The sequence below is a fragment of the Anomaloglossus baeobatrachus genome, chromosome 2 (assembly GCF_048569485.1).
Source record: "Anomaloglossus baeobatrachus isolate aAnoBae1 chromosome 2, aAnoBae1.hap1, whole genome shotgun sequence".
In the NCBI taxonomy this organism is placed as follows: Eukaryota; Metazoa; Chordata; class Amphibia; order Anura; family Aromobatidae; genus Anomaloglossus; species Anomaloglossus baeobatrachus.
Genome location: NC_134354.1, coordinates 116,321,815 through 116,336,791, shown reverse-complemented (window position 1 = coordinate 116,336,791; position 14,977 = coordinate 116,321,815). Strand labels below are relative to the sequence as shown.

At 42.2% G+C, this 14,977-nt stretch overlaps 1 protein-coding gene across 1 annotated transcript in view; it reads left to right on the top strand.

Moving 5' to 3' along the window:
• Positions 1-14,977, top strand: part of WSCD1 (WSC domain containing 1) — a 248,127-nt gene that overhangs the window by 113,677 nt on the left and 119,473 nt on the right. The gene's annotated exons all lie outside the window — the stretch shown is intronic.

Genomic DNA, 14,977 nt, shown 5'->3' with positions numbered 1-14,977 from the left:
TAAAACCCACTGTCAATTATGGTTATTTGGCCCAATCATACATTTTATAGCAGTTATATGGCTTATAATAAACGCACACTTAATTAGTAGGAAGAATAAAGGGCACTGAAATGGGACATATGAGCCCTCTAATGCTGCCTAGTAGCTTGGAGAACCTCAGATGTTGGGAGGTTCCGCAAATAATCATTACTTACTGCCACAGTCCTACAATTGCCAATGAGTGATGGACCAGATGAATGGGCTTATTGCTTCATCACTAACAGACTCGGACCTCCACACCGACTCAGACCTCAGCAAGGTGGAGGTGGGTACTGGTATGGGCTGGGATTATTAAAGATGAGCTGATTGGACTTTTTTGGGCTGAAGAAGGACTCAAATTAACTCCCAAACCTACTGCGAGTTTTTTAAAGACATTTTCTGTAAGCAGTAGTACAGAATAAAGTCTGCAACTTTCAGAAAGACCATGATTATTGTGTTGGACAATGCTCCATCATATGCATCAAAGTCTCCACTGCTCAGCTGCCACTAAAATCGTTAAAGTTGAAAGAATCATGACATGGCCCCTTCATCACTTGACTTAATCTTTATAAAGAACTTGTGGGCCTTTTGAAATGGGATAATATGGTGAAATAAAACAGTCACCTCTCTAAACAGTGTCTGGAGACTGTGGCTGGTGATGTTCAAAAAGTGGATAAGCAATCGGTCAACAAACTGAAAGGCTTTATGCTTGTCATCAAAAAGAAGAGCGGCTGTATTGGTTACTGATATATTTTTCTAAATTTCAGAAATATATTCTTGCAAATTGAGTTGCTTGGTTATTATTTTTACTATTAGATATGAAAATAAACATTCGAGTTGGGAAGACTAACCATATCATATATTTCGGATTATTTGACGCACTTTTCCTCACAAAAATTTAGGAAGAAAATGATGGGTGTGTCTTATAAGCTGAATATATTTTACCGTGTGGTGATAAAGAGGGGTCACAGTAGGCAGGGGCGATTCTGCGGGCTGTGCTGTACACTGAACTGTACTGCAGGCTGTGTGCTCTGAGCTTTACAGCGGTGCGCTGTTGGCTCTGCTATGATGCACTGTGAGCTCTACTACGCTTTGGGCGGTGAAGCAGGGGCCGCCATCCTGAATGTTGGCGGTGCGGGCTTCAAATAATGCCGGTTGGAGTCAGTGCGTGGGCAGATGGAGCTCTCGGATAATCTCATCTGTGCACGCGCTGCCTCCGGCCCATTGATCTCCCAGCAGCAAACTTAATGAAATTGGTGCCCAGAGATCGCGCGTGTGCACATGGGATCTAGGCTTGTGATTGAGCTAATGGCTCAATCTATGCACGCGCTGACTCCTGGTGCAATTTTTTTGAAGCCTGCACCACCAATGGCAGCCATTGCCTCACTGCCTACAGCGCAGCAGAGCCCACAGTGCAGCAGAGCCTCTTAGCGCTGTCGTCCACTGTGAGCATTTAGGACACCCGCTGCACCGAAGGCAGCATTGCCCTACTCCAGCACAGCCCCTGCCTCTTCCGACCCCACTTCACCATCGCTGTCACCCCCCTCTGGTAAGACACCACCGGATTATAAAACAGACCTCTTTTTTTTCCTTTTTTTTTTCCTCAAAATTATGGATGCGTCTTATAATCCAGTGTGTCTTATAAAACGAAAAATATGGTATATTTTTCATTGAGTTGCACAATAATTCTGTGCAATAATAATTGCATAATAATTCTACAAATTATAGATATTTTCCTAAAAAAACAAAAACAAACAAAAAAAACTCATTTTTTCTTTCTTTATAATGAAAGTTATTATTAACCTTTTGGATTAACCGACAGTCAATTAAAAATGTCTAATAGTTGATCACACATATATGTATACAAGATGCATCAGCACACTACAATTAATGAATACATTAACTTCACTATTGCTGTAAATATTGAAAACTTAACTTATTTAACATTTTTTCTATGAAAAGGTGTGAAAGCCATCCAACCACGTCAAGGTGTACCTATTTTATGGAAGGTCCTATTACTAATATCCTACCTTGCCATGTGCCAAACCAGTCCTCATCTGAACTGGGAAAATGAAAGGAAACCAGGCATAGCTCACAATTTAAGGCCAGTTTCAGACGCCCGTGTTTAATCAGGTACAAGTCACATGCATGGTTATGGTCATACGTGTGTCATACATGTGTCACATGTGTGTCACACGTGTGACATATGTGTTTGCATACGTGTGACAGGTACCGTAGAAAGCACAGGTCTTTTAAATAAAAAATATTTTTTTATATTCACCTGTACCAGCGCTATTTTCTTCAGCTCTGCTGCCTCCTGCTTCTGAACCCCGCTCAATTGTATTCATTGATTATTCACCGCACTCAGGACCTGGAAGCAGGAACATCGTGGGGACAGCGCTGGGTACAGCACCGCCGAGGACATCATTGCGGGGACAGGTGAGTTTTCTGCAATCAGTGTGTGCAGTGATGTACTGGAGGTCATTGGAGTTCCCAATGAACTCTGATGACATCCTTATGACATCCCTGCCACACCTGCGCTACAGCTTCACGGGTTCATCACAGTTCATTAGGAACTCTGATAAGTCCCAATGCTGTCCCCGCGATGTTCCGGCTTCCAGGAACTCACTACACACACACACCTGGATACTCACCTGTCTCCAACGTTGCGGTCCCCAGCACCGAAGTCCCCACTGCTGCTCCGACTTCCAGCTCCTCACTGCAGTGAATATTCAGTGAGTATAATGAGCGGCGGTCAGAAGCAGGAGGCAACAGAGCCGAAGACAGCACCGATAGATGCAGGTGAATATAGAAAATATTTTTATTTTAAAGACCCATGTTTTCTCTGGTACGTGTCACACTGATGTCACACAGATCACAGTGTGCGATCCGTGTGACACCTGTGCTGATGGAGAAAAAACGGACATGTCTCTGTGTGCGTGCGGGGTCATGAGAGGTCACACGGTCCATGTGAAAACACAGCCGTGTGAGTACCAGTATAGTGTAGCATGGGTACGTGTGGCATCCGTGTTAAAAACGGATGTCACACGTACCAGAAACATGGATTATCTGAAACCAGCCTAAAACCTTGTCTGGGAAGGATGTGTAGATAAGAGTTCACATATTCATATGTATGTATCTTCAGTATTTGTATATTGATCACATACCGTTTTTATGCACTTGTACATTAACTTACTACTAAACTAAAAGTGTGCATTTACTTTTTTCTTGTTTCTACCTGGACACTAAACTTTTATTCATCTTCCAACATTACTTTACTGTAGTATTAGAGGGCAAGTGCACCTATTGGTACTTTTTCTTTATTTATACACTACTCACAAAATGTAAGAAAAATTTGGCTTTCGGGTGTCATATGGGTGAACTCTCAGATATCCAGGATCTGCGGGACTAATCGAACTTAAGAAAAAGAAAAAAATCAGTTCCGGCCCCGATTTGATCCTGGATGTCTGGACGCATGCTGGTCCCCATATAACTCTATGGGGACCAGAATCTGGCTCTTAAAGATGGTAGTAGAAGGGATAGGAGGATTAGAATAAACGTGCTATACTTACCGAGTCTCCGGCATGGCTGTAACTATTTTTGGGGCATGTACTCTTCTTTCAGGGCCGTTTATTAGCCTCATACATATTCACTGCTTCTCCCACCCACTGAGTCCTGGCATCTGTGATTGGTTGCAGTCAGATGTGCCCCCAGCCTGTGTGACAGTATCTGACTCCTTGCAATCACAAACCCTGTCTGTGTCTATATCGTGGCATAAAAATAAATAAAAAAATTGGCATAGAGTCCCCCCATATTATGATATCCAGCATAGATAAAGCATACGGCTACAGGCTGCAGCCGCCAGCTGTGCACTTATTTTGGCTGTATATCAAAATAAGAGGAACCACATGCGGCTTTTGTTTTTACATTTTTTAAATAAATAATTTTTAAAAAATGTCATGCAGTTCCCAGCCAGTTTTGATACCTAGCCATGATAAAGCCTGACAGCTGGGAGCTGGTATTCACAGGGTTGGGAGACCAATGCTTATTGGACTCTCCCAGCCTTAAAATAGCAGCCTGCAGCCGCTCAGGATTGTCATATCCATTAGATGTGACAATCCTGGCACTTTACCTGGCTGTTCCTGATTGCCCTGGTACGGTGGCAATCAAGGTAATAAGGGTCTAATAACAATCCACAACTGCTACTAAGCCCTAGATTAGTAATGGGAGGTGTCTATGAGACCACATAATTACTAATCTGTTAGTGAATAGAAATGAACACAAACAGCCAAAAAAATCCTTTATTTCAAATAAAATACAAAAAAAAAATATCCTGCAACAATCCTGGGCAGCTGCAGGCTGCTAATTTTTGAATAGGGGGTCCCAAGAAGCATGTGTCTCCCCAGCCTGAGAATACCAGCCTCCAGCTGTCTGGCTTTATCATGGCTGGGTATCAGAATTGGGGGGGGGGGCACACTCTAGCTTTTTTAATTATTTCTTTCAATATTTTTTAAAAAAAGGTGCACGCGGTTCCTCTTATTTTCGTACACAGGCAAGATAAGCACATGGCTTCAGCTGGATATCATAATAAGAGTTGACCCTATAACTATTTATTTATTTTTGCACCACGATCTTTATACGCAGACAGGGTCTGGGATCTCAAGCACTCAGACACTGTCACACAGGCTAGGGGCTTGTCTGACTGCAATGAATCACAGATGCCAGGACTGCTGGTGAGCAGGGGAAGCAGTGCATATATATTGGATTAATAAGCGGCCCCAGAAGCAGTTACAGCTGTTCTGGAAACAAGGTAAGTATAGTGCGCTTGCTTTATTTTTATTTCTCCGTTTTTTTGTTTTTTTTTCATATCTCAAGTTGTCAGATCCAGATCATTAGTCGTAGTTCCCTGAGAACTCTGAGCCCAGGTACGGCACCTGGATACTTTTGAAACCATGTGGATCTGGACTTTTACAGTCTGGGCCTACCCATCACTAGTCATATATTAATTCATGCAAACTCCTTTATAACATGTTTATTCAATTGTAATAATGCAACTGTACAACTGATTGATTTTTCTGTTTCATTTTTAATTACGTGGATAATATGAGTACTACTAACGTAGACTGAACTTTGACATACCATGAGTTCATTTGAGCCTTTTTTTTCCAACACCAATCCCTTAGAAAACAGCTTGTATTGTATGTATTTTATGGTTGTATCTTGATGAAGAGGATGGATAACATTGAAACGCGTAGATATAAATGATATGGAATATACTCTTGATTCTTGGATTCTTATCTGGATTTTAATGGCAGCGCTGAGAAACCACAAATCCTTCCATTTAAGAATTTTGATTGTGTCACAATGGCTGCACCCAGTGAACTACATAACACATCTTTAGATTCAGGGCCTATTTTCCTACATTATGCTGCTTTCAGGTTAGGTAGCAAAATCTTGGTGACAGATTCCCTTTAACAGTCAGTCAAATAGGGCCATAATTGTTCAGGGAAAGAGAAATACAGATTGTAAATCCTGCCAGGAAATAGAAATAATGGGATGTAAAATCCTGTCATCCAACAAATGTATTGATAACTTATTCTGCAATCTTCTGTTGTACTGTGACACAGAGGCTGTAGATGCAAAATGATCTAAATTATATTATATCCCTACTGCAAAAATATGCATATGATTAAGTAAAAAAATAAAGGTGTCTGCATAAAACCTTGAATTTGCTACTATGGACAGACATTCTCCCTACTCACCATTCTGTCTCCTCACATAATTAATGCTTGCTCTGCATACTGTCTCATCACACATAGCCGTCTCTTCCCATACTGTTTTATCACCCATTCCCCCTTGCTCATCATACTCTTTACTCACACATTTCCCCCCTCACTCCCTATACTGCATTCATACCTATTCCATCCCCTCATTCACTGTTGTTTCCTCATTTACCCCCCTCAGTCACCATACTGTGTCCACACCCATCTCCCTCTTGGTCACCATACTCTTTCCTCACACAATGCCCTTCATTTTCCAAACTGTTTCCTCATACATTGCCCCCACCCAATACTGTTTCCACTCACATTTTCCCCCGCTGTCCTTGTACTGTTTCTTCATACATTCTCATGTATTCTCATTGTACATACTTTGTCGGCACCCATTGTCTCCCACTTTCCATACTGTCTCCTCTTTCATCCCCCCTGCTCATACTGTCAACAAACCCATTCCTCCCTGCTCCTCACACTTTGTCTTCACCCATTCCTCCCTCCTTGCTCCTCATACTTTGTCTGCACCCATTCCCCCTGCTCCACATACTAGTTCCTCAAATTACCAATCCCCCACTATTACAGTAGGAGTAAATCCACCAACTAACGTTCTTTGCACCTATGCGGCAGCGGAGAGTGACATCAGCAGCATGGTCAAACACAATTGCCTGAGGGACATTTAGTGCCACCGCATCAAGCGACCCAATGGTGATCCATTGCCGACGATGCCTGGGAAAATGCCCTGCATGCTTTCTCCCTCTATATAAGCTCCTGCATATGTTATGATGAACTCTGTCATTGTCATTATCAAATCTAACTAAATATAGCACAAACCAACTAAAAAGGGTTTGGTATTAATATCTAAATTCACTCTAGACACTATCCTGATATCTTCCACCAGTTCACTATTATCATGCCCGCCTGCTTTACTTTATGCTCTCTGTGTAATCTTCAGTAATATTCTCTACATTGCGTCATACAGTATGTTGATATAGACATTTTATTATTTATTGCAAATTTACCCTTTAGGATTGAGTCCTCGACTATAAATTACTTCCTGAGGGTATTTCTGCTTCCAATAAATTTTCACCTGATTAGAGGTTCCCTACTCTGTGATTGAAGCCCAAGTACTTTTTTGACAATTTATTTCCTATACTCCCCTCTGACAGCTATGCAAGTAAATTACTTTTTATATGTGTGGAAATGACTCAGCTGCCATATAAAATATTTCTTAATGAAAAGCAAACCCCTGTAATTTAATCACAGAGCCCGTGATATCTGAGCTGTCATAAATGTACAACGATTACTGCACAAGTAGAGGTTCCAGAAAAAAAGACAGAAAATCATGCCAAGAATGACTTATAAGGCTATGTTCACATGTTGCATTTTTGCGGCTTTTTTCTCTTTTTTTTTTTTGCTGCCTTTTTAAAGAGTTTTATGCAATGAAATGCAATGGGATTCAAGAAATTTCATGCACACATACACACATCTGGTTTTTTTTACTGCCTGAAATGGAAAACTGCTGTTTTTTTCCTCAACTTGTCAAAATTTTTCAATGTTTTTGGAGCTTTTTTTTCACCAGTGAAAGAAATGAGTGCAAAAATGTTGCTACGCTTTTTCTACATTTTTGCTGTGTTCTTGCTGCATTTTTGCTGCTGTTGTGAATGAAACTTAAGGGTGCTTTACACACTGCAACATCGCTACCGATATATCGTCAGGGTCACGTCGTTGGTGACGCACATCCGGCGCCGGTAGCGACATCGCAACGTGTGACACCAAGGAGCAACGATCAACGATCGCAAAATCGTTCAAAAACGGTGATCATTGACACGTCGCTCCTTTCCTTAATATCGCTGATGCCACAGGTACGATGTTGTTCGTCGTTGCTGTGGCAGCACACATCGCTATGTGTGACACCGCGGGAGCGACGAACATCTCTTTACCTGTGTCCACTGGCAATGCGGAAGGAAGAAGGTGGGCGGGATGTTACGTCCCGCTCATCTCTGCCCCTCCGCTTCTATTGGCCGGCTGCTTAGTGACCCTGCAGTGACGTCGGTATGACGCCGAATGCACCTGCACCTTGAAGGAGGGATTGTTCGGCGGTCACAGCGACGTCGCTGAAAAGGTTTGTGCATGTGATGCTACCGTAGCGATAATGTTCGCTACGGCAGCGATCACCAAATGTCGCACGAGCGACAGGGGCGGGTGCTATCGCGCGCGACATCGCTAGCAATCGCTAGCGATGTCGCAGGATGTAAAGCACACTTAACTTTACATGTCCTGTAGACAAATGACACACCAAAAGTGCAGCAAAAAAACCAGAAAAACCTACTTTTTCAAAGCAGCTTTTTTACTGCCAAAGTAGAACAGGTTTTGCTGCAGCAAAAAGCAACATGTGAACATGCCCTTGGACTTCCTTCATGCAAAATTGTGTTAGTTTTTATTTTGCTCTATAGCGAATCCTATGGAAAATTGCTACAAGTAGGGAACGATGCTCTGGGCTAAAGAAATACAGTCAAATATAGCGCCAGTGGCCCAATTACTCTGTCTGAGCACACAATAAGGCCTCTTTCATATGTCCATGCAAAACACACACATTTTGCATGGACATATGATGTAGGTGTGTATGCGTGTGTTGTGTATGTTTGTGTGTGTGTTCAGTGTGTGCTGCAGTGTGCTATCCATGTGACATCTGCATAGCACATGGCCAGCATGTACTTGTATACTCTCTTGCGCTGCTGTTTCTGGTGCTTCAGCTGCTTCCAGGTCCACGGTGCAGTGAATATTCATGAGCATAATAAGCGAGCCCGGAAGCAAGTGACAGCAGAGTAGAAGACAGCAGTGCTGGAGACATGTGAGTATAGAAAATCATTTTATTTCAAAGACACGTGTTTTCTCTGGTACGTGTTACACTGATGTCACACTGATGTCAGTGTGGGGTCCTTGTGACATCTGTGCTGCTGGAGAAAAACTGACATGTTGCCATGTGGAGCACACGGACATGCGTGTGTTCCACAAGGACACGTCTGTATGAAAACACGGGCTTGTGCGCAGACCCATTAATTTTAATAGGTCTGTGTATGTTTGTGTCTCCTATACATGTGAACATGGATGTCACATGTACCGAAAACACATGTGTGAAACAGGCATTCCTTGTGATAGGCTCTAACCAAAAGCCAGTGCTCTCTAAAGAAAACAGAAAAGCAAAACTCTGAGGAAATTGAGCCAATGAGCAGTGAAAAACATTACCTGGTCAGATGAATCAAGGTTTTTGTTCCACCATGTTGATGGGATGGTCAGTTTGGCAGGAGCATTGCAAATTGATACCTCCATCCAGTCTGATGGAGCTGGAGTAATGACGTGGGGAATTACTTTTTGGGCACACGCTGGGTCCTTATTATATAATATTTTATTGGCAATGCAACTATTCACTTAGACAGATGTCATGAAAGTTGACTGATCCTGTGAGCTTTCAACAGAAGCAATTACACGTTACCACATTTTATTATTGACAGATTTATTTGTATTTGTTTTCTGTGATTTTTCTAAGTGACTGGTGATGAAAATGGCAACTCGGCATACTGAACATTTTTCATGTAATTTTACGTCCATTCGAAAATAAATTATTTTGTTGTCCAATTTACAAGGCATCATCAGATTCTTCCTTGCGATTGTTATTCTGTTTGGTAGTCCAGGTAGTTGTCGGACACTATTTACTTCTATGGATCTTGGATCTAGATTTTGATGGTTTTCATCCCACTGGGCAAAATCACTCTCAGCAGAGACTGACAGATGATTGCTAAAGGAAAATCACTAGTATGGCGTTCACTGGCATCATTTGTGATTCTGTAAGAAGAAATGTTTTTCAAAGTTTTCTACATGTGGTTTTTATTCATATTAAAGCAGCATGTAACAACAGTGCCCAATTCTGCTCTTGGTATTCTATATTCTTTAAAAGTTTGCAATGACAAAGCTCCAAACAATGTAATAAAGCGTCGGACATGTGAAGGTTTTTAAAGAGCTCATGCTATAAACACAAGATGCACCGTGAGCGTTGGAGAAGACAATATATACATGAATCTTTAAATATGTTCCTTTACATTTTTCAGTAGAGTTACAAAGCAGTTTTTTCACATGAATCCTAATAAAATGGTCTTCTGATATCAATAATATTTAAATACTTACCAAAGCGCTTACATGTTTAAGGGTATGTGCACACCGTGCTTTTGTTTTCCCTGAATCGTTTTTTTTCCTGATGTTTGATTGTCCTTATATAAAACAATGGCGGCTTCCAAGCTTCTTGAGGAATGACCAGGTCATCTCTTTTAGCCGCATCTCTGATTTCAAATCTTGAAGCAGTTAAAGTTATAAAAGACATAATATATGCAAAGCAAGTAGTACAGTCTTTGCTGTGTACTAAGTTCATTCTTTTTGGCTTTTTGTTTGTGCTTTTTCAGGCGAGTGCAAGACTGAATCTGCTTGAAGAAGATATTGTATGTAGTGAAAGTGTAACGTGGCTCAGGGCGGTAGCCACAGTTGAATGCTGCACTGGAAAAAAAGAGCTTGTTTTACTTGGCAATAAACTCCTGTACACAGGGCAGCAGGCATTATAGTATAAGGACACTTTACTTATGTATCATATACAGGCTGAACAAATAAGGTGAATCTCCAGAAAAGGTGATCCCTGTACCCAAACTACTGGTTGTGATCCTTGACAAGAGCTGCTCCTAGAGCCACTACCCGCTGCATGTGATCAAAGCTGGGCAGATCCTTTTACTTCCTAAGGTCCCCACGACTGGTGACACTAGACTTAATTTCCTTACAAGTCTCTCTCTAGCAAGCTTCAACCACTTGCCTTTTGTTGGATCTCTGTCACCACTGATGGTTTCCTTCCTGATCTTGCTCCATTGTATTTGTCTACTCTCTAATGTTCCCCACAACACACTTACTATCTGGAAATACAGTCTCTTTGTCTGCACTGTAATCTCTTCCACTGTGGGCTAATCCCAACTGTTGTGAATGTCAGTTATGCTTTGGCTGCTGGGAGGCTCCCTCTTGTGGCCAGGAATGATTTGGACATAGACCAGGTGTGTTGAGCAATGGGCGTTTCCATTGCTAACTCTCTGGTAATTTAAATCCTGGTCTGATAGCAGGATGTCAGTTCTTTGTTCACCAGCCTGCTTCATTCTGCTCTACACCACATCTACCTCAGATAAGTGCTTGCTCTTTATTTGTTGTTTGGTTCTTTTACTCTTATCTGAGTTTGTCATTTGCTGTGGTTGTTTTCAGTTTTTTTGCATGCAGGGATCTTCCCTTTCAGTTACTTAGCTGGGAAACTCCCCGCAGTTATGTTTGGAGTATAGCTCCTTTATGTCCATGTGTTTGTGACTTTTTGAATTTGTAATGATTCTTGTTTTCTGTTCATTGGTATAACAAGAGCACCTGGTATAGGACGGAGTGCAGATCGTGCGATCTGAGGGCCTTTTTGTACTATCAGGAATTTGGAATTTTGCAGGGTTTTTCTCTGGCCACCATCAGCCCCTTTCCTGCCCTTTCCTATTTTAGTCAGTGGCGGCCTCACCTTTTGCTAACCCTATCATCTATCTGTGTATTGTGTTTTCCTATATCACCGCAGTCTTTGAATGTGGGGGGCTTGCTATTCTTTATCTATTTTCTGAGGCAGAGAGTTATTCATCTTTCCTTCCTTTAGGATAGCTAGTTCTCCGGCTGGGTTCGCGGTGCACAGGATGTTAGTTCACCCCTCGGCTACTTCTAGTGTTGATGGTTAATGCTTTTGTCACCTTTTACCAATGATTTGTAGTGGTCTTCTATGGTTCTGGATCATAACACCCAACTGTTAACTCTTTCTGACCCTGCAGTCTGTTGCTGGGCAGATTTAACCTTTTACCCAATTCTATGCAAACAGTATAATACCTTACCAACACTGCTATGCTTTACACATGCATTACATTATCGATACTGCTACATCTTATACATTACTATACCTTACACTATACATTCCTATAACACTGTTATACATAACTCTATTACAGCATACATTATTCAGAAACCATGGAAAGGAGAAAAGGAGACCTTTCTGGCCTGACAAAGATTCGGGCCCTATAATCTGCAGCCACCACTAGTGGGCTCTGGTGTACAGCATTCTGACATACTGCATATAAAAGACCAGGCCGCTGCGTAGAACATAAAAAACACTTTATAATACTCCCCTAGGGGGTTGGTGCGGTGCAAACTGGTCAGATGGGTGGCGCCGTTCTCCGAGTGCGGCGCCTCCTCTTTTGCCCATTTTACTCCACCTTCTTCTGAAGCCGGCATGCGTGATGCGTCCTACGTCATGCACACGCGCCACAGAATAGCGGTGGACACCGTTGCCTTGACACTCCAATTTTGGCCAGTTTATGATACCAGTTGTCTGATGAAGGCCACCTAGTGGCTGAAACGTCACATGTTTAAGACTATTTTGGAATAAATTATATGAAAATTAACCCTTGAGAGTGCCTTGTACCTATTTGATTGAATTACGGTTTGGAAACCAACAAGTCCACCTCGATATACCTCCACCATATTGGCTGTGCCTTATCCTTTTACAAGCTCTGCTACATGAGACAGCGCTGCATGGGAGGAAGACGCTGCTGCTTCCCGTGCAGTCTATATCACTCATTGAGTAGCAGAGGCTGCAGGCTGTAAGCGGTGATGTCACCGCTGACAGGCGCATTGCTATAGCAACGGTGATTTCCGTTATTGACCGGCAGTGACAGCCGGTGAATAACGGAACGGCGAAGCAGAATGGGGAAGCCGACCGTGTGCCAGAGCATCTCGCCGGTACACGGAGATACACAAACGATCACCGCGTACCGGAGAGATGCACTAACAGGACCTAGCATGACATCTAGCCATGTGACCAGGGTGTAGCCAATGAGATAATAGACACGTGACTGGTCACATGCTATTTTGACGTGACGATAGGATCCTATCATCAGTGCTGGTTACCGGGAGGACACAGCGATTATTGTAAATAAAAGCGGTGGGAGACAGAGTGCAAGACGCATCGCGTTGACCTGTAAGTGTTATGGCAATGTTTATTAACTGTATGTGTACATTTATAATGTGTTTTTATGTGTTTGTGTTTGCCTCCCATTGTTTTCAATGGGGTTCGAGAGGTTCGTCAAATGGTTTGTCGAGCCGAACTCGAACGCGGCCTCCGTTCAACGAACCGAACTGAACTTGAGCCTTTAGAGGCTCGCTCATCTCTAGTTTTAACACCACCACTTGCAAGTTATACTCATATAGGTTTTATAGCAAGGCAAATAAAAGTCTCAACTGAACAGATGAACAAAAATTTATCTCAGCAATCATAGTTGTTGTTTGGATATTTTTTGGATTGTTACAAGAAATTAAAAATTAAATGAAAATCAAACTACATAAACTGATAGTGTTATCATTGATAAAATTATAGCATACATTGTACTTGAGTGCACAATGCCCTTTTTACGTTTTATTTAAAAGGAAACATCTACTGTCCTAGTTTTGGCAAGATTCCTGCAAGTAGGAGGTAAGTATATAAATTCTGCTGGAAAGGTTGACTTATGTACCGTTTTTATAGAATGGTTGTATGAGCACCATGTCTTGGAGCATTTCAGAGTAGAAGGTTTATCTTACAATAATAGACTAAAGCCCCCATCACACATAGCGATGTTGTTAGTAAGATCGCTAAAACGACACAGGTTTTGTGACGCAACAGCAACCTTGCTAGTGATCTCGCTACATGTGACACATAGCATCGACCGCCCACCCGCTGCGATTTTGCCGATCGTATCTGAACATCCTGGTTCATTTTTTGATCGTTGGTGTCCCGCTGGGCAGCATATATCGATGGGTTTGACACCATAATAGCTGTTGTGTGACAGGGTCCCAACGACCGCCAAGGTCGTTATACGGATAACCATATCATTGCTGCATCGCTAATTAGATCTGCCTGTTTGACAGCTCACTAGCGACCATGTAGTGACGTACCAGCGATCTTGATGAGGTCGTATCGTTGTCGGGATTGCTGGAACGTCGCTACGTGTAACGAGACTTTGTTCATACCCTGGAGAGATTTGAATGTGGATTCTGCAACAGAATCCTGACGGAATCCATCAGCAATCCATAGAAATGGTGTATTTTACAAGCCATTCACACAATCAGGAAAATATCAACAAGGAATGATTAACGTCCTCCAGAAACCACAATACTGCTGAAAAGCTGCATATTAGCTTCACCAAATTACAACTGGGCTAATGGACATGCTGATCCTCTGATAATCCATGGCAGCTGTGTTTTTCTGCCCTGAATTATATAAAAAATTGTATGGCAAATCTGTGCTGTGATAACATACACTTAAATGTAATATTATTAATGTTTCTAGGTCTATATAAGGTCAACAGAAGAAATGGCACAATATTTACTCATTTCAGGGGAGATATTTTAGTTATATGAAAGGATTTATTTACAGTAAAAATATTCAAAAATAGATCAAATTGAATATATACCTTATAAAAGTGGTTGTCACAGGTGTGGCACGCATCACAGACAGTCCGGTAGTTTCCGGCTGTAGAAGGTCACAGATTTTGGCTACACAAGCTGCTCTCTGACTTTACCTTTTCCCCTGCTTGGGGTTTATCCCTTTCTCTTTAGGACCCTACAGATTTTCTCAATTTTTCAGCTGTTAATCTTCAGCTCTTCCCTTTGAATCTTAAAATACCCTCGTTCCCCCTTACTTTGTGCGTGCTGGTGATAGGTCTAATACCCTTAACAAGTCTTCAGTGCAAATAGCCAGCTTTGTTGTTGTTGTTGTTGTTGCAGTTCCTCTCCCTGAGTTATATGGAGATAAGTTATTTGCGTACTTTCCACTGTGTGTTATTCCCTGTGTGTTCTTTAGAGCTTAGTGGGGTTGCCTAAGCACTCATCCCATCCGTTCTCTACCTAGGGCCTATTTCAGGGTCAGCCAGGCACAGGTATCCAGCTTGGCACATAGGTGTGGAACCTATCTAGGGTGATGAGGGAAGCCAGGGGCCAGCAGTAGGATTGGTCAGGGGTCACCATCTCCCCCTTCCCTAGACAAATGTTTTCCCTTCCCTTTCGCCGTTTGCTTGGTATGTCCCAGTACCTAGCATGACTGTGGTTGCTTG